The 22,582-nt window shown below is 35.3% G+C and overlaps 1 protein-coding gene and 1 long non-coding RNA gene across 2 annotated transcripts in view; one reads left to right on the top strand and one right to left on the bottom strand.

The window, feature by feature from the left end:
- The window catches only part of LOC115428727 (uncharacterized), a 43,760-nt gene extending 25,038 nt beyond the window's left edge, over positions 1-18,722 (bottom strand). The window contains exon 1 of the mRNA XM_030147916.1: positions 18,705-18,722. The gene's annotated coding sequence lies outside the window, so the exon portion shown is untranslated. The remainder of the gene's footprint in view (positions 1-18,704) is intronic.
- Positions 953-11,636, top strand: LOC115428728 (uncharacterized). The gene is made up of 3 exons (XR_003936679.1): positions 953-1,091; positions 6,219-6,224; positions 11,625-11,636. It is a non-coding gene; the product is annotated as an uncharacterized LOC115428728 (long non-coding RNA).
- Positions 18,723-22,582: the final 3,860 nt, after the last annotated feature.

Raw genomic sequence — 22,582 nt, forward strand, 5'->3', positions numbered from 1 at the left:
GCAAAAAAAAAAAAAAAAAAAAAAAAAAAGGAAATAAAAAAAGAAAATCCAAGAAAAATGAATTAACCCATAAAGACCCAAACAGCCACCGGTGACCAGAATCATCTACTAATAACTTCTAATCCACTAATTCTACCAATCCATGTAAATAATTGGTGTAAAATACAATTTGTCATCTTTTCATGGTCATCAGATATGACCCATTTGGACGTTCAGAGGCTCCGTAGTTACCATGGAAACACCATCATCTTCTACAACATTGATTCACCAGTAAAACCCATGGAGTTGGATCAATGATAGTGGATGGAGACACTGGTTTTATGCTCAGTTATTGATATTTTTGCTGAAAAAGTCACTTTTTATCCAGTTTTCTCTGTTTTTGATATAACCTTTGAATTTACTCTGAGCTTTAATGAACATCTACAGTACATAATCAGTAAATTAAATTGCAAAAATGCTGTATTTCACTGAAGAAACGCAAAATAAAGGACCACAATATTACAATAAACAGTTATAAATCACTTAAGAATGGGGTAATATTGAAAAACATTAATTTGCGAATTGCCACAAATGTAGCACTGGGTCTTTATGGGTTAAATCCGACTGTCATGTGTATCAGTTTGATCTGTTGATTTTTCATTTGTATTTTTTTTTTTTAATTTCAAATATCATTTTGCTGAAAAAGTAACTTTTTCTTCAGTTTCCTTTATTTTTGGTACTATTACCCTAAACTTTAATCTGAATTATGAACATCTACATGATCCATAAATTAACCCTGTAAAGCCTGAACCATTAAATCCTTGACAGAAAAACTCCAGTTCTTTGAAACTGGAACCTTTATTGGTCCTTCTGAACAACCATTATCCATGCGAATGCAACTGTTCCGTGCTCGAGTACCGTGCCCGAGTCCAGTTGAGAAGGTCCAGACTGGACCCAGACTGCGCAGACTCCAGCATGGTACATAGCCTTGTGAATGCAATCTGTGCCCGAGTCCGGAAGGGACCTCATCACCACTCTGACAACAGAAGTGGGTTAATCACCACAAGACCATAGACGGCGCTCCTGTTGTCTCCTGAAAAAGCCTCGGATCTGTGCAGCCCGGGTTCGTCTTATCAACCGAACCATGTGGTGATATATCAGGGACAACGAAGGCCGCTCTGCTTCACTTTGCTTCAAACAGGCTAACAGATAGGTAAGGGTTTGACTTCTTCTGACTTCTGCGTTTGGAGGATAATGACAGAATTCCTCCCACACCACCACCTACTGTTTCGGCCCTGTAACACCCATTCGTACTTGGGAATGGGCGGTGGTACACACATGTGAACGCAACATCTGCGGGAAAGGTGTGAACGTATCCAAGTACGGTTTGGACTCAGGTACGCTGTGTGAAAACCCCCTTACAGACCCTGTAGACCACATTGGACCTAAGATTGTTGCTTCACTGTCCTCACTGGAACTGCTGATGTCAGTAGTCCCTTTTCCACTGGACATCTGCGCAAAACTTTACTGATATTTACTGAATGTAAAAAAAAGTGCATAATGTCAGTTTTTCCGTTAAATCACAAATGCGATGATTTGTTTATTTATTATTGCGAGATGAAGAGACGTCATTCCATAAACATGGCAACGAATGTAAATATGGTGTTGATTTACAGATATATTCATTATTATTATATATTACCCCTCGATCTCGTACTAAATTACAAAATGATTGGGTTTCCTGGTGTGTCCACACATACCTCGACATGTTTCTTCTTCTTCTTTGCTTATTGTAACATACGTCAACATCTGTTTTTTTAATTCACCTGACTCTAGTTGCGAAAAAAGGTCTTTCCATTGCAGTTTTGCATGATATAACAATTGCACTATGCCCGAAAAACCACCTCTTGCCAGCACAAAAACTTTTAAGCGAAAAATTAGACTTTTGGCAAAATTGTTTTTCCATTAGATACATTTTTATTTGCAAGTTCTATTTGTGCAATTTGAGGGTCTGTAGAAGCCACTAATGTAATAACAACCGATAAAGTAATAAATCTGCCATTTTTTAAAATACAATAGGCAAAAAACGTAATATCTGACCAACAACATAATAAACATCCTGAACCGATAACATAATAGCTTTTGGCCAATAACGTTCTAACTTACTATGTTATTGGCTCAGTTATTACATTTGCACAGAATTTTTTTTTTACCAGGCTAATAACATAATAACCAGCCAATAAGTTATAACGTTATTGGCCAAAAGTTATTACGTTATTGATTTAGGACTTTTATTATGTTATTGGCCAGATATTACATTAGTGGCTTATTACAGTTTAAAAATGGAAAATTCATTACGTTATCGGCCGTTATTACATTATTGGCCTCTACAGGGTCAATGGAAAAGTGACTACTGTCTTATCATGTATGCGTAAGTTACCAAAAATAGTCACTTGCCAGATAAATGATAATAATAATAATAATAATAATAATAATAATAATAATAATAATAATATTAATAATAATAATAAATAACTTTAGATTTGCTACAATCTGGCATATTTACAGCTGCAATTGTTGTAGATGTTCATTAATATGCACTGTCCCTATAAAATAAAATAAAATAAAATAAAATATAAATAAATAAATAAATAAATATTTGTATAGCACCTTTAAAAACAAAGTTTACAAAGTGCTTTGACAGAGGGCACAACAGCAGGATACACGAAGCAAGTAAAAACACTGAAACAGAAGCAACACAACTAGAGAGATGTATGAACAAATTAATAATCAAACAGGATCAAATTTAAAAATTAAAATTAAAAGTTAAAAAAGGACAGACATCACATAAAAGTAAATCTATAAAAATGTGTTTTAAGAAGTGAGTTAAAAGATGTCACTGATTCCTCAGCCTTATCTCCTCGGGCAGGCCGTTCCAAAGTCGAGGGGCCCTGATGGAAAAGGCCCGGGCACCTTTTGATTTAAGCCTCAACTTTGGAACAGCCAGGAGCCATCTGCCCCCCCGAGGATCTAAGGCTGCGTACTAGCTCGTAGTCAACTAGCATCTCATCTATATAACTTGGGGCCAGACCCATTCGGGCTTTAAAAGTGATCAGTAAAATCTTAAAATCAATTCTAAAACACACAGGGAGCCAATGAAGGGATGTGAGGATCAGAGTGATATGATGTCGTCTGTTAAAACCAGTGAGAAGCCTAGCTGCTGTGTTCTGGACCAGTTGGAGGTGTGACAAGGATTTTTGGCAGATGCCGGACAGAAGTGAGTTGCAGTCGTCAAGTCAGGTGAATATGAATGAATGGATGATGTTTCCAGGTCGGAGTGTGGGACTATTGATTTGATTTTGGAAATACACTATATTGCCAAAAGTATTCACTCACCCATCCAAATAATCAGAATCCGGTGTTCCAATCCCTTCCATGTCCACAGGTGTATAAAATCCAGCACCTAGGCATGCAGACTGCTTTTACACACATTTGTGACAGAATGGGTCGCTCTCAGGAGCTCAGTGAATTCCAGCGTGGAACTGTGATAGGATGCCACCTGTGCAACAAATCCAGTGGTGAAATTTCCTGGCTCCTAAATATTCCACAGTCAACTGTCAGCTGTATTATAAGAAAGTGGAAGTGTTTGGGAACGATAGCAGCTCAGCCACGAAGTGGTAGGCCACATAAACTGACGGAGCAGGGTCAGCGGATGCTGAGGTGCAGAGTGTGAAGAGGTCGCCAACTTTCTGCAAAGTCAGTGGCTACAGACCTCCAAACTTCATGTGGTCTTCAGATTAGCTCCAGAACAGTGCGCAGAGAGCTTCATGGAATGGGTTTCCATGGCCGAGCAGCTGCATCCAAGCCATACATCACCAAGTGCAATGCAAAGCGCCGGATGCAGTGGTGTAAAGCACGCCGCCACTGGACTCTAGAGCAGTGGAGGCGCCTTCTCTGGAGTGACCAATCGCGCTTCTCCATCTGGCAATCTGATGGACGGGTCTGGGTTTGGCGGTCACCAGGACAACGATACTTGTGGGACCGCATTGTGCCAAGTGTAAAGTTTGGTGGAGGGGGGATTATGGTGTGGGGTTGATTTTCAGGAGCTGGGCTTGGCCCCTTAGTTCCAGTCAAAGGAACTGGGAATGCTTCAGCATACCAAGACAGTTTGGACAATTCCATGCTCCCAACTTTGTGGGAACAGTTTGGAGCCGGCCCCTTCCTCTTCCAACATGACTATGCACCAGTGCACAAAGCAAGGTCCATAAAGACATGGATGACAGAGTCTGGTGTGGATGAACTGGACTGGCCTGCACAGAGTCCTGACCTCATCCCCATAGAACACCTTTGGGATGAATTAGAGCGGAGACTGAGAGCCAGGCCTTCTGTCCAACATCAGTGTGTGACCTCACAAATGCGCTTCTGTAAGAATGGTCCAAAATTCCCATGAACACACTCCTAAACCTTGTGGACAGCCTTCCCAGAAGAGTTGAAGCTGTTAAAGCTGCAAAGGGTGGACCCACGTCATATTGAACCCCATAGACTAGGAATGGGATGGCACTGAAATTCATGTGAGTCAAAGCAGGTGAGTGAATACTTTTGGTAATATAGTGTAGTTTGTAGATGGAAAAAACAGGACCGAATAACTTTATAAAGGGTGATAAAGGGTGAACTAGTGTATATGAGGACAAACAAAACAGCAAACACAATATTGACAGTGTGCATTTAAACAGTAATCTGTGCAGGTATAGTAGTTGGGCCGACATAAGATGGATGTATTGACCAGCAGATGCAGATGGTGTGTCTTATGTACCTTCCGAACACAACTAATGTCCCTTAGAGAACCAGGTGTTTGAGTCGAGGTGGATCAGGACTGAAAAGGATAGATGAAGCTTAATGGATCAGAAATGGCAACAAGGAAATCAATCTCCCTCCCCCCTCGTTTCTCTCTTCTCTCTCTCTCCCCTGACTGTTTTCAATCTGTATTTTTTTTTTGTCTTCCATGTGAAAACGCCAAGCTCTGCTGCCTCAGTGAGCCGCAGCCATTCAACCAACAAAAATATCCCGGAAAAAACATTGCAACCATTTGTCACTGAAATTATGCTGAATCCAAATGAAGTTTAATGCCTGTTTGTTTTGTTGTGTTTTTGTGAGAGCAGAAGTGAAGGGAGGGAGGAAAACACAACAGGGATGGGATGCTGAATCGCAAAACAACCTGCTGATCCACTGAAACGGAGCGACATTAATGATTAAAGTTCACTGGCACCCAGGTTTGTAGATCCACGCTAACGCCGTTGACTACAGCAGGCGTAGCAGGAAAACATTTGTATGGTACAGGAGTGTAAAAATGTGTTTTTGTTTTTTTTTGTTGTTGTTCTTCTAACCTCATTCTTTGTTGGTAATCAGCCTGATGAAAACAGCCTCTTTTGTAATAAAGGCATTGAAGTCAGAATAGAGACAATTTGACAGTTTGTTGAAAATGGAAAACAGCCTTTTGACATAAACAAAAAAAAAGGAGCCAAAGGATTTTACAGAATAACATTTTCTATTAGAGTAATTGTGTTTATAGCCGCAAAGCAGAGCATGCACTGTAGCAGTTTATTATTGAAGCAGAGCTAATCGAAATGTAATATCAGCCATGAAATTATGTAATTGCAAAAGTCCAGATTTAGGAGGATTTAAGGTGATGTAATTGCAGAAATGGAAAAAAATAAATAAATAACATGACTCTGTTGTAAGGTAAGTGTATGGATATTCTTTTTATATGTCCAGTAAACCATTAACCCTTAGGGGTCTGAGCCTATTTTGGCTGTTTTTGAGGACTTTTGATTTAGCCTTTATATACTATATATAGAAGTGTTTACTATAACCATGTTTGGTTGTTGTTGTCTTTTTCAGCACAACTTCATCTATCTCATCTGTCTATTATTTTTTCACTTTAACCTACTATATCAACACAAAAGGCCAAAAAACACACAAAAATATAATATCTGATTTGAAAAATGTATATAATTTATTGCATAAATTACACAAAGATGCTTAACGAACTTTTTCAAAGACTTTGAAAGTGAATATTGGTTCCAAATATTAGGAATAGAAAATCAAAATTGTAATAAATTAAAACTAAACTCAAATATTTGACATAAAAGCAGATCTTTACATAGGCGTTTTCTCCGGTTTTCTCCCCCCTCCCCCCACTCGCCCACCTTCGGTCCTCCCAGTTTCTGCATCTGGTTCAGGTAGGGGTCATTCTCACCAGTGGCGGCTGCTCGTCTTTCAGACAGGGGAAGCTCATTGTCGGCTTACATCAAAAAAATGTCAAGTTATTTAAACATAAATTCGGCCCTCCGTTCCTTTTTAAGAAAATGGTCAGTGACCTTATTGTACCAAGTTAACAAGAAAACGTTGAAATTATGTTAAATTGAAACAAGGAAGTACAATGAGTGTGTTTTATTTACGGTGCAAGAAATGAACAAGTCATTTCGTAGTGGTTTCTCTGATTTCACAGCAGAATGTGCGATGGTATTAAACTGAACTGTGTCAGTGAAGGAGTAGATCTCAAAATAGCTGTCAATCAAACAGGATTCAGCCTTTCGACTGATCCTCCAATCAGCACGTGGAAGCCTGGCATCCAGCCCGGCCGAGCTCCGCCCACAGCTCCATTCACCCCCAGAGACGCCCGGCGTCCAGGGGTGGGACAACATCGTGGCATTTATCCAATTACCGTCCAGTTTTGAGGCAATGAAAAAAACTGTTCCACTCAGTCCCATTGAAGTGCATGGACGCTGAGCGTCTACGGACAAATGCACTGAGCAGAGATCGAATGAGAAAACAGCGCAACAGGAATGTATGAGAAGTGAACAACATCGAGTCTGCTGATTTGTGATAAAGCTGATTCTGAACGAACTCGTCTGTGAGATGAACGTGTTCCAACACATTTGGAGTCAATAAAATGTCAACACAACCGAACATATTTAACCATTTAATTTTTGTAATTTTAGGGGAAGCCAAGCTTCCCTTGCGGTCTATCACCGGTATATCATCACTATCTAATCACCTCTGATTCTCACCCTTACCTGTAGTGCTAATGCAGTCTGTGGATTAGAATCTGCAGATTCAGCCAGTTCTGTTTTGAAAAAAGACAAAAAACGACAAAGATATGGTTTGAAATATAACCCCACCCACACACACACCTCATTTTCATACTTTTACTCATGTTTGTTTGCTCTGGTTTCAATAAAATAATATCTCCAGTTGTATTTGGTCTACCAACATCAAATAAAAAGTGGAAGAGTGTTTCAAGTCCGCACTTTCAAATCCACTTATCTCCAGTGGTCGACGTGGCTGACTTCTGATGCTACGACGTGTTGAAAATGTCATGTGATTCAGTCACGGGGCTGTGATCGTTGACCCCTAAGGGTTAAAGAGGTGAAGGTACAGTCACATGATTCAATGTAAATGACATCTGTCCATTATCTGAACTGCTTAGTCCCCGGGGGGGGGGGGGGGGGGGGGGGCGGTTACATGTTGTAATTATCCAGATTACATCCAAAAATAACTAAGAGAGACTCTGGGTTTAAAAAGACGCATTCCTCTTTACTGCAGCAACTTAAAAACACACATACAACTTTCACAACTCATGACATACCTAACTTACTTCTGTGAAAATTCCTAAGCCTCATGGGAAGCGTACTTATCTTAATGCAAACAATCTTAGCATCCACGAATGCTCGTTTTAACTCCACTTTTAACATAAATAACAAATGAAATATATTGTATCTTTTACTCAGAATTAAATTAATTGCAATTGCATATGCATCATGAAATTATAATGAATCCAAACACAAATTACTTATACTTTATCTTTCCCAAATAAAGTCACATTAGTCCAAGGTTATCCTGGCCACCAGTGGACGAAGGCAGGGAACACTGTGGACACATCACCAGTTCATTACAGGGGTGACATACTGTAGAGCGGCAGAAAAAAATTTTTAGACCATCCAAAGTCATCAAAAACAATATTTATGCAATGAAATACTAACTCCTGTGTGTATCATGTGACTAAAACAGACAGAAAAGGAAACACAAAATGCCTAAAAGCACTGTTTTTGTCAGTACAATGTCATAGATATAGATGTAAGAACTGAAGTGATTTTGGTTATTATCAAGAAAACATGGAAAATGGATAGATATCAGAAATTTAAAAAGAAAAAAGTCTTAATCATATCAAATCACATGGTAGAAAAACCTTATGTTCCCTTCCATGTCTAATGTCTGACTGCACTGCATATGTCACATGACTCTCTATAATTAGCCATTTATTAACATTAAATTAAATCATGCATTTCTTTTTAAGCATTCATGTTCACACAAATTGACTTAAAATTTACTGTGAAATACCAACTTTAAATCCGTTATATATTTTACTGCTGTTCAAAACATACTTGTATTTTAACTTTATTATTATTAAGTTATGGCTCATAGAGTAAGATTAAGCGACAAGAAGAGATACTGTGTAGAACATGCAAAATGAGTCGCTTTATGTGTGTATTTTTAACACTAATTCATGCTTTTATGTTTCAGAAATGCATCTGAACTATCTATTTCTAGATCACAGGTGTCAAACATGTGGCCCTGGGGCCAAATCCGGCCCACCAAAAGGTCCAGTCCGGCCCCTGGGATGAATTTGTGAAATGCAAAAATTACTCTGAAGATATTAATCATTTTAGTTCAGGTTCCACAAACAGACCAATTTAATCTCCAGTGAGTCTGATCAGTAAAACACAATCACAATAATCTATAAATACTCACAACTCTAAATTTTTCCCTTTGTAAATGTTAACATTTTCATGTTATTTTACTGTATTTACACTAAAACAAACCAATATTTCACAAAAACAAATAACCTCGACAAATATGAACATGTTGAAATGTCTGAAGTGTAATTTTAACAATATTCTAACTGTTATTTAATGTTTTGTGTATTTGTAGATCCACTGTGATCTGTACGTTGCAATTTACACGTGTAAATGATAAACTGAGACATAATATTGTTAAAATTGTACTTAGTTTTCTAAAGAAATTTCAGTTTGTTCATGTTATTCACATTGTTTTAAAGGATAGTTAGTAAATGTAAACATTTTCATTGCATAATTTTCCTTTTTTTGACTCTAAAACATAGAAGAAAGTTTGGAGTTGACATTATTTACATATTATTATGTTATTATTTCACTGGTCCGGCCCACCGCAGATCAAATTTGGCATAATGTGGCCCCTGAACTAAAATGAGTTTGACACCCCTGTTCTAGATGGTTTCAGATAAATAAACTTTCTCTTAATACCCAAAAATCCAATTTTATGGTATTTTGTAACAAGAATAAGGAGTATAACAATGAAAACAACAAAATATTCATAGACAACTTTGAAATAATTCAGGTTTCTCATATTAAATTCTTAGGTGTTATTGTAGATGAAAAATTGAGATAGAAAATCCATATTGATTTTGTCTGTAAAAAAACATCAAGTCAATTGACATTTTGAACAGAGTCCATTCATTGATAAATCATTCCTGTTTCTAGATTTTTTTTATTATTGCTTAATTTATCCTTACATTATTTATTGCAATACTGTTTAGCCAGTAACCTGTCCCACTTATCTCAAAAAGATTTTCTTAATTCAATAGACATTTTCAAGAATAATCGGCTTTAAGAGACTCGACTCTGCCACTCTTTTCAAAAAGTTCAAACTTCTCTCAGTTTTTGATATAAATGTTTACCAGACCCGTGTCTTCATGTACAAATATGTCCTTTCTAAAGTTTTTCAGAACTTTTTTTATGTTGTCTTCTGTTATTCACAATTATCTTACACGATATTCAAGCAAATTTTATCTTCTGTACTGCCGAACTTCTGTCAGTCAGTATTCTCTAAAATATCGTGGATCACATTTTTGGAATAATCTACGACCTGAACTTCAATCAACATCTTCTTTATTATTATTTAAAAAGCATCTGAAAAGGATACTAATTTACAAAAAAAAAGAAAAAAAAAATGTAAGGCTTTATATCATTTGATTTGTATTTCTATTGTTTTTACTTTAGATTATTATTTCAGGGTCAAAACACAGTATTCCAAATCTCTCTGACGGGACATTTTAGACACAATTTGACAGATTAGTGTTGCTAAATGATCCACATTTTTACTTTTAAATTTATTTTTGCTTTCGTTGGACCATAAGGGATTATTCAAAACAAGGAGCTACTTTATAGAGAAATAAATGTTGGAATGGTAATCAATTAAAGTTCGCTCTCTGATGGGACATTTTTGGAATTAAAATTAAAAGAATTAAAAATATGATATAACTGAACAGCTGTATTGTATTTTTAATTCTTTTTTTTTTTTTTGTCACTGTGTATTGTTTATTTCCAGGAATTCCAGGTATTTACATAAGCCTATTTTGGCTTTTATCCTCTCCTGCACAATGTTGTTACTTGCATGAAAAATAGTTTTTTTTTAAAAATTTGTTTCTTGCTGTTTGTGATGTGCAAATAAATAATAAATTTTAAAAATCTGTATATTTATCTTGAAAACTAATTGTACCGTCCACAACAATCACAGTATGACTAAACCACACAGATTTCAAACAGACTATGAAAGATTTAAATAAACCTGTAGAATGTAGATGTATGTGATTTTATGGGCTTTTAATTTCTCTCATTAATTAATAAAATGGATAATATAAAAGATGCGGTTATACACAGGGTCTTTCAAGGCCAGACTACAACACCTGCGTCAGAGAAGATATATCACAATGATGAAATCGGTGTGAAATCACATAAAAAAACATTTTGCATTTCACCAGCAGACCTTCTACAGACAGCCCAGACAGATGTGTTTGTTCTGTCATGTTTTTGTCAGTCCTCTAACAGCGATGTGGGGGGAAATCCTGTATTCTTTCTGCGTCTTCTCCTCGTTCCGTCAACAGATGCCATGACTCAAACTCAACCTTCTTACTGTGAACCTGTCCTGCTGGATGGTTCTGTGTTGTCATAGAAACCCTGACCCTTCAACTGACATCAGCACATGTTGATAATGCTAAGAAGTAAGACTCAAAAGATTCACAACCTGATCTGTGAAAGGCAGAATTAATTAACCCCATAAAACCCCAAAAAGCTACCGGTGACCAGAATCATCTACTATTAACTTCTGATCCATTAATCCTATCAATACATGTAAATAATTACTGTAAAATACAGTTTGTCATCTTTTCATGGTCATCAGATATGACCCATTTGGACGTTCAGAGGCTCCGTAGTTACCGTGGAAACACCGTCATCTTCTACAACATTGATTCACCAGTAAAACCCATGGAGTTGGATCAATGACAGTGGATGGAGACACAATGTCTTAGCTGAAAAAAATCACTTTTTTTCATTTTTATCTGTTTTGATATGATTAACTTTGAGATTACTTTGAGTTTTCATGAACATCTAGATGATCTGTGAATTAAATATAGGAAAATATGTGATTTACACCAAAAAATGCAAAATGCAGAGGATAATATTATTTAAAAAATGAAAATAGTGATAAATCAGTTAGGTAAGGTAGAAATACAGAAAAAAATCTTTTAGAAACTGCTACAAAAGTAGCACTGGGTCACCAATGCATGTAAATTCTTTGTTTAATTTTTGATACAATTACCCCAACTTTAGTCTGAGTATTTATGAACATCTACATGATCCATAAATTAACCCTGTAAAGCCGGAACCATTTAATTATTGACAGAAAATTCTAGTTTTTTGAAAGTGGAGCCTTTATTGGTCCTGCTGAACAACCAATTTTTTTTTTTCTTTTTCAAATATCACTTTCTATGTATGAGTTTCAATTTTGTATCATATTTGATACATTGGGTCTGAATGCTCAAATATTATTTATGAACAAACAAAAAATAACACAAACGCGTCTAACGAATTGGTAATTTCTTTTCAAAATTGTCAAAGTTCTGCCTCCTTCCTCATTAATTTAATCTTGTAGTGTCACTGGAAAGTCCTCTGGTGAATGACTTCCTCCCCCTGGTGGATTATCTGTGTATTGTGTGTATCTAATTGTATACATCAGGTTTTTCAAGACAAAACATATCACACTGATCATGTAGAGGGCTTCAAAACTCATGAATCAAATATGATAAGTTCAGCATTATATCAGGGGTGTCAAACTCATTTTGGTACAGGGGCCATATTCAGCCCAATTTGATCTCAAGCAGGCCAGACCAGTAAAATAATGACTTCATAACCTATAAATAATGACAAATCCAAGTTGTTCTTTTTGTTTTAGTACAAAAACCCCAATTAAATTATGAAAATATTTACATTTTACAAAAAAGATGGGAATAATCTGAAAAAACAGAAATTTCATTTGAAAAATTACTGCAATTTTAACAATATTATGCCTCAACTTATTATTTATACATGTACATTTACACACAATGTTCCATAAACATTTGATAACAGGCAGAATATTGTTAAAATTTTGGAGTTTGGAACTAAAATTTGAACAATTTCCACAATATTACATCTTATATTAACACAACTACAGATCACAGTGGATCCATAAATGCACAAAACATTTAGTAACAGGCAGAATATTGTTCAAATTGCACATTTCGGGTTGTTTGTCTTTGTTTATGTATTTATTTGCATTTTATTGTGAACGAATAGTTTGTAAATGTAAATATTTTCACAGTATAATATTATTTTTTTCACTTAAATTTTTTCCACATCATTTTTCACAAAGAAAATTTGTCGTCATTATTTATGTGTTATTGTGTTGATATTTTGACTGTAGATCACATTGGTCTGTATGTGGAACCTGAACCAAAAGCATTTGGACAACCTGGACTGTTCAGGTTCATTTTTGCACTTTCATCCTGCAGGGCCGGAATGGAACCTTTGGCGGGCCAGATTTGGCCCCCGGGCCGCATGTTTGACACCTGTGCATTATAGAGTTAAACAGTGGAAAATACATGATTTCCACTCAAAAAGCATAAAATACAGATGATAATATTAAAATAAATTGTGATAAATCATTTCAGAAAGGTGAAATCTAGAGAAAAAAATAAATTTGTGTACTGCCACAAAAGTGTCACTGGGTCTTTATGGGTTAAAAACGGCCGAGTTTTACAGTCACACATATCGTCTGGCTGCAAGTATAATGAAATAAAAGCGGCAGAGGGAAATCGATGACCACAACAGACACATTCTTGAAGTGTCAGGGGTTAAAAGGAGTCCTTTTGGTTGACTGCACATGCTTCCAATTAGGTCTCAAATAGGCAAGAGGAAACAGTTGATTTAGGAATATTACTGAAGAATGACTTTAATTAGCCCAGAGACTAAGGGGCCCTGATGTGAGCACCACTGTCAGCACCGAACGAGGCTATAGGCGGCATTAATCAGCAGCACCGGCAGGGCTTTACTGGAGCTGCACTCAGTGAAAACAAGAAAACTACTGGTATTATTTGTTTATCACCACTCTCCTGATCATTCAGATCTGTTGACAAGTAAAAAGATAAAAGTCGAAGTGACGGAAGAGGCAGAATTGTGCGAACAGAACAAAGCGCCGGCCTTGCTTTTGCTGCTTTCTTCTCCGCTGAGAAAGCCGCGCTATTGTCGCTTTTAACTGGCACAGCTGAATTGTGACTGTTGTGACTCTCAAACCATCAACTGCCTCATTTGAAAGGCAAATGCAGCTGAATTGAATGTCAGTGTATTGCTTCATGCAAAGCTTCATCTTATTAGACTGCGGATGCTGTGACTCAGTCGCTCTTAATATTTCAGTATGCAGTGTTATCATGTTGATAAATTAGGCTTGCTTTGAGATTTTGTCAACCAGAACTGCATTTATTGACTCTGTAAAATTAAACACTTTGTGGATTGTGCAAACAGTTTCAGTGGAGTAATTGGAAGGGAGATGATAGGAAGATTATAAAACATAAGGCAAGGTAAATCGTCCAAAAGTTAATGTCATCAATGATAAAATGATGTTTAACCCTTTCATGCATGAATTATGAGAAGCTTATTCAAGATTTTTTTTCCTGAGTGTTTTTATTTCTCTTTAGACATTAAAAAACCACAATGTGGTTGAACATTTTTTTATGAACCTAGTTTTCATGGAGTTGCAAAAATATCCACTCAGCTGGACACCATGTTGTTGAAGCAAAGAAACATGCATTTACTGACGGAAACTACGAAATACAGGGTGACACAAAAAAACGGGAACTTTTTAACAATCCAATAAAACCAAGAGTGATGGAAGAAAAATATTTTATTCATAGTACTTGAAACCTTAAAACATGCCATTTCAGAAACAATGATTGAATTTTCATTTTTTAAAAATTACAGGGTGACCCAAAAAAACGGGAATTTTTGAAGTGCGTATTGGCAGACATGAGCAAGTGGCAGCACTGCGAGACAGTGACCTTGAGCAAGTAAACACACCCCCATTTTAGTAACCATGGATTTTTTTGAATATGAACAGGGGATCTCAGTCACTGTCACTGCGAATCGTTACGTGGAGATGTTACAATCCTTCGTTACACCTGAATTGAACAATTTTCCACACGTTCAAAAAACCTGGTTTCAACAGGATGGAGCGACATCACACACTGCACGGCAACCATTGGCGGCTGTGCGAGAATTATTCGGTAACCGTGTGATCTCAAGATTCGGTAACGTTCCCCGGCCTCCTAGATCACCAGATTTGTCCGTTTGTGATTTTTTCTCGTGGGGCTATCTCAAGAGTAAAGTGTACACGACTGGACCAAGAACTCTGGATGAGTTAAAACAGAGAATTCAGGATGAAATTCACAGTATCCCAGCTGAGATGTTGCAGCGGTCAATGAGGAATCTCAACAACAGATTTCAAGAATGCATTCGTACAGGAGGACGCCATCTACAGGAAGTCATTTAAAAAAAATGAAAATTCCATCATTGTTTCTTAAATGGCATGTTTTAAGGTTTCAATTACTATGAATAAAATATTTTTCTTCCATCACTCTTGGTTTTATTGGATTGTTAAAAAGTTCACGTTTTTTTGTATCACCCTGTACATTTTTTTTAACCCTTTCATGCATGAATTATGAGAACCCTAATCAAGATTTATTTCCTGAGTGTTTTTATTTGTCTTTAGGCATGAAAAAGACAATGCGATTGAAACATTTTTTACGAACCTATTTTTCATGTAGTTCCAAAAATGTCCATTCAGCTCGATAACATGTATTTACTGATATATTGTGTAAAAACTACGAAATAAAAACATTTTTAACGCTGCTAATCTGCTGTTTTCTCACATTTTAACATACTCTAACAGCACTGGTCTGCAATTTTTTAGAAATGATTTGCTTCAGAGATTAAATGTGCTAAATGTTACATATTTTAATCAAATTAATTGGAAAATAAATGATAAAAGTGCCGGTTTGCTGATGTTTTCAAGGTATATGATTAAGTGTTATTACACATATATATTGGTTTATGTACATTTATATAATAGTTTTATAAATCTTCCACTAAATAGAACCTGTAAAGTGAATGTATTCTAATGTGCAGACAGTGTTTTGAAGTAGATCTTGTAGCTCTGAGACAAATATTCCTTTTGAGTCAAACCCATTCTCTCGTTAATTCTTGAATTTCACATTTTGACCCAAGGCTATATCTTGGAAAGTTCAGCCAACCAGCATTTTTGACTTGATTTTTCTTTATCAGTTACTCTCATGTGGTAAAATTTCATTAGTTTTATTCTGGAAGCATTTTCCTTGCAGACCAGTGTAGTCACTACTCACTTCATTGAGATAATATGCAAAAAAAAAAAAAAAAAAAAAAAACTTTTTGTTTAAAAAACAAAAACAAATGTTGATTGTAGTTTAATAACAACAGAAAGCAATTGATTTAAACTCAAACATGTTACTGCAGATCATGTTTTTCAAGAACAGAAAAGTTACAATAATGGTATGAATTGCAGTGTTTGATGCATAAGTGTCCACTGTGTTGGCTGATATGGAACTAAAACAACAAAACCCATGAATATACAAGAGAACAGCTGGAGAAGAACTGTCCACTGCAGTGACCACTATGCATGAAAGGGTTAATGCTGCTAATGTGATGTTTCCTCACGTTTTTAACATACTATAATACTAGTTATTACTCACTCAGATAATATGCAGTCAAAAAAACAACTTTTTGTAAAAAAAAAAAATAAAAAAAACCCCACAAAAAAACATGTTAATTACAGTCCAACAACAATCAGCAGTTCATTTACACTCAGATATGTTACTGCAGATCAGGTTTATCAAGAACAGGACAGTTACAGTAATGGTATGAATTACAGTGTATGAGATAATGCATAAGGGTCAAAACACAGTATTCCAAATCTCTCTGACTGGACATTTTAGAGACAATTTGACAGATTAGTGTTGCTAAATGACCCACAGTTTTACTTTTTAATTCAGTTTTGCTTTAGTTGGACCAAGGGATGTAACAATATGAAAATTTTATATCACGGTTATTGTGACCAAAATTATCACGGTTATCATTATTATCGTGGTATTGTTAAAATTGTGCTCAAAATGTTCAAAAAGTACTTAAATACACATTAAAATAATTTAACCAAGTTGTATTTTGAAAAAACAAAACAAACAAAAATAAAATAAAATAATTGGCACAATGTACCTTCTGTTGGCAGAAACATTCAAATATTAACCCTTAGTGGTCTGAGCCTATTTTGGCCGTTTTTGAGTACTTTTGATTTTGCCTTTATATACTATAAATGTTTACTATACCCATGTTTGGGATCTTTTTTTTCAGCACAACTTCATCTATATCACCTGACTATTATTTTTTCACTTTAACCTACTATATCAACACAAAAGGACAAAAAAACCCAAAAAATATCTAAAATCCGATTTGAAAAATGTATATACTTTATTGCATAAATAACACAAAGATGCTTAACAAACCTTTTCAAAGACTCTAAAAGTGAATACTGGTTCCAAATATTAGGTACAGGGTGGGGAAGCAAAATTTACAATATTTTGAGGCAAGGATTGAAAGACAGTGTATGACCAATTAGTTTATTGAAAGTCATGAGAATTTATTTGCCACAAGAAAATGTACATAATAGAAAAGGTTTTTATCCTATGTGTCCTCCTTTCTCAATAACTGCCTTCACACGCTTCCTGAAACTTGCGCAAGTGTTCCTCAAATATTGGGGTGACAACTTCTCCCATTCTTCCTTAATAGTATCTTCCAGACTTTCTCGTAATAGTTTTGCTCATAGTCATTCTCTTCTTTCCATTATAAACAGTCTTTATGGACACTCCAACTATTTTTGAAATCTCCTTTGGTGTGACGAGTGCATTCAGCAAATCACACACTCTTTGACGTTTGCTTTCCTGATTACTCATATGGGCAAAAGTTTCTGAAAAGGTATGGATAATAGTGTTAGGTATGATTATGACATCAGTATATGTTTGGTTTCAAAACAATTGACGTAGTGCCTGCTGAGAAAAAACAACTAAATGTTCATTGTAAATTTTGCTTCCCCACCCTGTATAGAAAATCAAAATTGCAATAAATTAAAATCATTCTCAAATATTTGACATAAAAGCAGATCTTTACATACGCGTTTTCTCTGGAAAAGCGCGGTAATCAAACACGGTTATCATGATAATTAGAATTTAAACGGTAATACTAACCGTCTGCAATTTTACCACAGTTTATCGTTATACCGGTAATCGTTACATCCCTAGTTGGACCATAAGGCATCATCTAAAACAAGGAGCTACTTTATATTGAAATAAATATTGGAATGGCAATCAATTAAAGTTTGCTCTCTGACAGGACATTACTGTGTTTTGACCAATAAGCGTCCACTGTGTTGGCTGATAAACAACTAAAAAAACAACAAAACCCAAGAATATACAAAAGGACAGCTATAGAATAGCTGTCCAATGTAGTGACCATTATGCATGAAAGGGTTAAGCTGTCATTTAATGCTTTGTTTTTCTTTCTCAAGCGGCTAAAATGACATGTCGGTAAAGAAACATACACATAATGTTCAAATCAAACACCCAGCTTCCTTATAGCAACACACATTCATAAAACAAAACAAAGAATCGTGCATAATACAAAAGAGAAACACATTAATAGTAACAGAAAATGATAATGAAACTATAAGCACTTCGGATGAATAAATTATAATTGTTGCGCACGTGCTCGGTAATCTGTCAGAACACACAGTGGTGGTGGTTGTAGGGGTTAATCTTCCTCTTATTAATAACACAATGCTAATCGTCTCTTATCATTTCATTAAACATTGCAGCTGCATTTGTCTGGGGGAGTGCTTTTACTCCCAAACAACTACACCAGACCCTGATTTCCATGCATGCACCGACTGTATATTCAAGAGTTGCATTAAACCCGTATGTTAATAAGATGGCTGTAAATACGTGGCAGTAATTTCCCAGACATTTCTTTGGGTCAGTGGAAGATGCAGTAAATGGTTTTAGGTCTTTGACAGCTTCTGTTAATTGATTGATGCTAGCTGAGACTAGCAGGTGATTAGCATGCTGTGTGCTCATATGGACCGTCTCGCATGAAAAAAACAAATGCATTTAGCCACATGTGGTAGGAAAATGTACATGTCAGGGTGTTAATGAAGGATAGAATATTATAGTCTACTAGTCTGTGACCCGTGGGGAACTATGGGATGGAGATGTGGGTGTGTTTATGCTGAGGAGAGCAGACTTCTGGGAAAATATGTTCGTCTATATTGTATAAGTATGGACTTAATTGTTTGGTAAGGAATACTTTTTTTTTTTTTTTTTTTTTCAAAATCTTTTTATTGGATTTTTTTCCTTTTATTTATTTATTTCGAACATGGAACGAAACAAAATAAAACAAAACAAAATAAAACATTTAAATGCACAGAATCAACCTTCAAGCACATACAAGTCTGAATTTTGCATGGTCGAAAAGGAGTGGGAAGAAGGATAAACTTATTTAATCCTACCCCTCAGTGCTTTTACACCTTTATCACTAACTTAATACAAGAATCAAACAATATTATTTTTCTAATTTTAGCATCGAACCACAACAAATACATAATGCAGTAACTGAATTATACAAAATTTAAGTCAAAAAAGAAAATTAGTGGGTTTTCTCAGGTGAACTCCAGGTACATTGTTATCTACTTTTATTAGCCTTGGGTACGTTTATTTGTGTATAGGGGTGTGTATTGGCAAGAATCTGGCAATACGATACAAATCACAATACTAGGATCACGATACGATATATCACAATATATCATGATACTGTTAAAATGCATGCATGGTCGAAAAGGAGTGGGAAGAAGTATGAACTTATTTAATTCTACCCCTCAGTGCTTTTACACCTGTATCACTAACTTAATACAAGAATTAAACAATACTATTTTCCTAATTTCAGCATCAAACTACAACAAATACATAATGCAGTAACTGAATTACACATAACAAAATGTTCATGGCAGTACAGTCATACAAACAGACTCAACAATTCAACCATTTTCTTCAATAATTACAGCAGATTTGTCAGTACAACATCATCCATAAACAAACAGGCCTCATTGTCATTATTAAATACTGGACCTCTCAAGAATCAATTCTTTATATCTTTTGTCAAACTGAATTTTCATACACACATGGTAATATCTAACATGTATAATATTTCCAAGTGTTCTAGTTGAAGGTAATAGACAGTTGTCTTTATACAATGTATTTTGACAGCAACAATTATAACACTGGTCAACAACAAATTTATTGTTTAAGTTTTTTGAGCTGATTTAGGATAATTTTGGTGTGCTGAATCCAAAAATCACATTAATTTTGCTCAATCAGGTCAACTTTCTGGACTATGCTACATGTTGGCTTTTTAACATTTTTGCTTACATTTATGGGCATTTTCACATCATATGATACAAAATTATTTCATATTTCTTGCAATAAACAAGTTCTGAAGATTTTACTTTTACCAATTTATGATTAATGTTTTTTTTTAATATTACAGGTGAATGAAATGGCTTCGACTAGAAGATCTTGCAAAAATAAGCCTGACGTATTCTGCTACATCTGCGGTAATATCAGGCAGAATATTGTTAAAATTGTACTTACTTCTCTTAAAATATTTCAGGTTGTTCGTATTTGTTCAGGTTATTCACATTTGTTGTGAAATTACACTTTGTTTTAGTCTAAATACATGGAAATATTTACATTTGCTAAGACAGAAATTTGAAGTTGTGAGTATTTATAGGTTCTTATGGTAGTATTTTACTGGTCTGACCCACTTTAGATCATATTGGTCTAAATGTGGAACATGAACTAAAATGATTAATATCTTCAGTGTAATTTTGCATTTCACAACTTCATCCCAAGGGCCGAACTGGACCCTTTGGCGGGCCGGATTTGGCCCCCGGGCCGCATGTTTGACACCTGTGATATACAGGGTGTCCCATAAGTCTCCATACATAGGAGACATAATACATTCCATACATATATGGTTCTAACATGGATTTCTTTATATTTCTTCTTTATAGTTCTTCAGCAGACATGCATTGAAATGTGTTCCCGACAAAATGGCAGTCATATTGAGCATATTATATAAATAAAAATGGTTTATGTCAAGAAACGTTTATTTTTTCCTATGTATGGAGACTTATGGGACACCCTGTACTTAGTCATTGTGCTTGAGTGTTTTCACGCAGGTGTGTTAATACATGTGATTATGTCGGTGCATTATCACTATCATTACATATAATTACTGCAGAGGTTTGTCAGAGCTTTTTTTCTCTTTTGCTAAATTTCACACATTATAGTTATACTTAGCACTTTGTCGCAAAGTATATGCAGCCATGAGGAGCAAAGAGGCCGAACAGTTCAACTAATGTTAACATATTATATAAGTAAATGTGTTTCTATAGTCTATAGTATTTTTTCATTAATTTCAGATTATTTTACAACTAATACATTGTTTCTAAGGCTACAATCAGATAAAACTTGCAAACCAGTGGTATCATTGATGTGGCTACTGCTGATGAAAATTAAAAAAATAGGAATGGTAATTTCTGGTGCGTGAATAATCGTGTGAAGCAACAAAGGGCAAAGAAAAAATGATTTAGAGACCACAGCATCCATTAGAGAAATTCCCATTCAGATTGTACCAGTACAATAACATATAAAGCAGTGGTTCTCAAACTTTTTACAGTGGAGTACCCCCTGAAATATATATTTTTTAGCCAAGTACCCCCAACTCTTGCTTCAGCATTTTTGATTAAAAAAAAATTGTCAAAATTTTTTTCCTGCGCCAAAGGTGTCTGTGTGGTGGCCCAGAGGTGCAACAGCCCAGAAAATTATCCACTATAAAAAAAATAAAAAAAGAAACAACAGCCCAAAAAATTATCCACTATAAGAAAAAAAAGAGAACAGCCCAAAAAATTATCCACTATAAGAAAAAAAGAGAACAGCCTAAAAAAATTATCCACTATAAAAAATTAAAAAAGAGAGCAAGCAGAAAAAATGATCCACTATATGAAAAAAAAGAAGACAGCCCAAAAATTATCCACTATAAGAAAAGAGAACAGCCCAAAAAATTATCCACTACAAGAAAAAAAAAGAGAACAGCCCAAAAAATTATCTACTATAAGAAAAGAAGAGAACAGCCCAAAAAATTATCCACGATAAGAAAAAAAAGACAACAGCCCAAAAAATTATCCACAATAAGAAAAAAAGAGAACAGCCCAAAAAATTATCCACGATAAGAAAAAAAGAGAACAGCCCAAAAAATTATCCACGATAAGAAAAAAAGAGAACAGCCCAAAAAATTATCCACCATAACAAAAATGCAAACTGCAAAACTGAAAAGTGCCCTCTTTCATTGATAAGAAAAATAAATAAACTGGTCATTAATTCATAAATTGCCTTTTCATCAAAAAAAAAAAAAAAAAAAAAAAAAATTACTTAGGTACTCAAATAAACTCATTTTGAATAATATGAAATAGAAAAGTTCTTCAAATGTTACCAAAGCTTAAACAAGATGATCGACAATAAAACTACTATATGAATGTATTTGTGTTTTATATTTTAGCATTGATTCTCATTATTTATTTCGTATTCGGTACATGATAACTTATTTAATGTATATTTCCCCAAAAAATTCACGTACCCCACTTTGGGAACCCCTGCTATAAAGGATAACCCGTTCCTGTAAACAAAAGAACAGCAGTGAGCAGTCTGAGGAATGGACGTTTTTAGTCTAACTTAAATTGGTCCTGCTGAAAATAGTTAAAACTAAACAACTTTGTGCAGCGGATACTTGAAGAAAACTACATGTGAAGTCTGGAAGTCTGGATTGAAGCATTGATGGAGAAAGACTATCATTGTGAAACTCATGGATGGTTTGACTTAGGGCTGCGCAATATGTCATTTCAGCATCACCACCGCAAATGTGCGTACGTGTATGTATAATAGTTTCACTGCATGACGGCGATGTGCAATGTCAAGTAGAGTTTGTCATTTCAACTTTAA

This window comes from Sphaeramia orbicularis, chromosome 11 (assembly GCF_902148855.1).
Source record: "Sphaeramia orbicularis chromosome 11, fSphaOr1.1, whole genome shotgun sequence".
NCBI classification, from domain to species: domain Eukaryota; kingdom Metazoa; phylum Chordata; class Actinopteri; order Kurtiformes; family Apogonidae; genus Sphaeramia; species Sphaeramia orbicularis.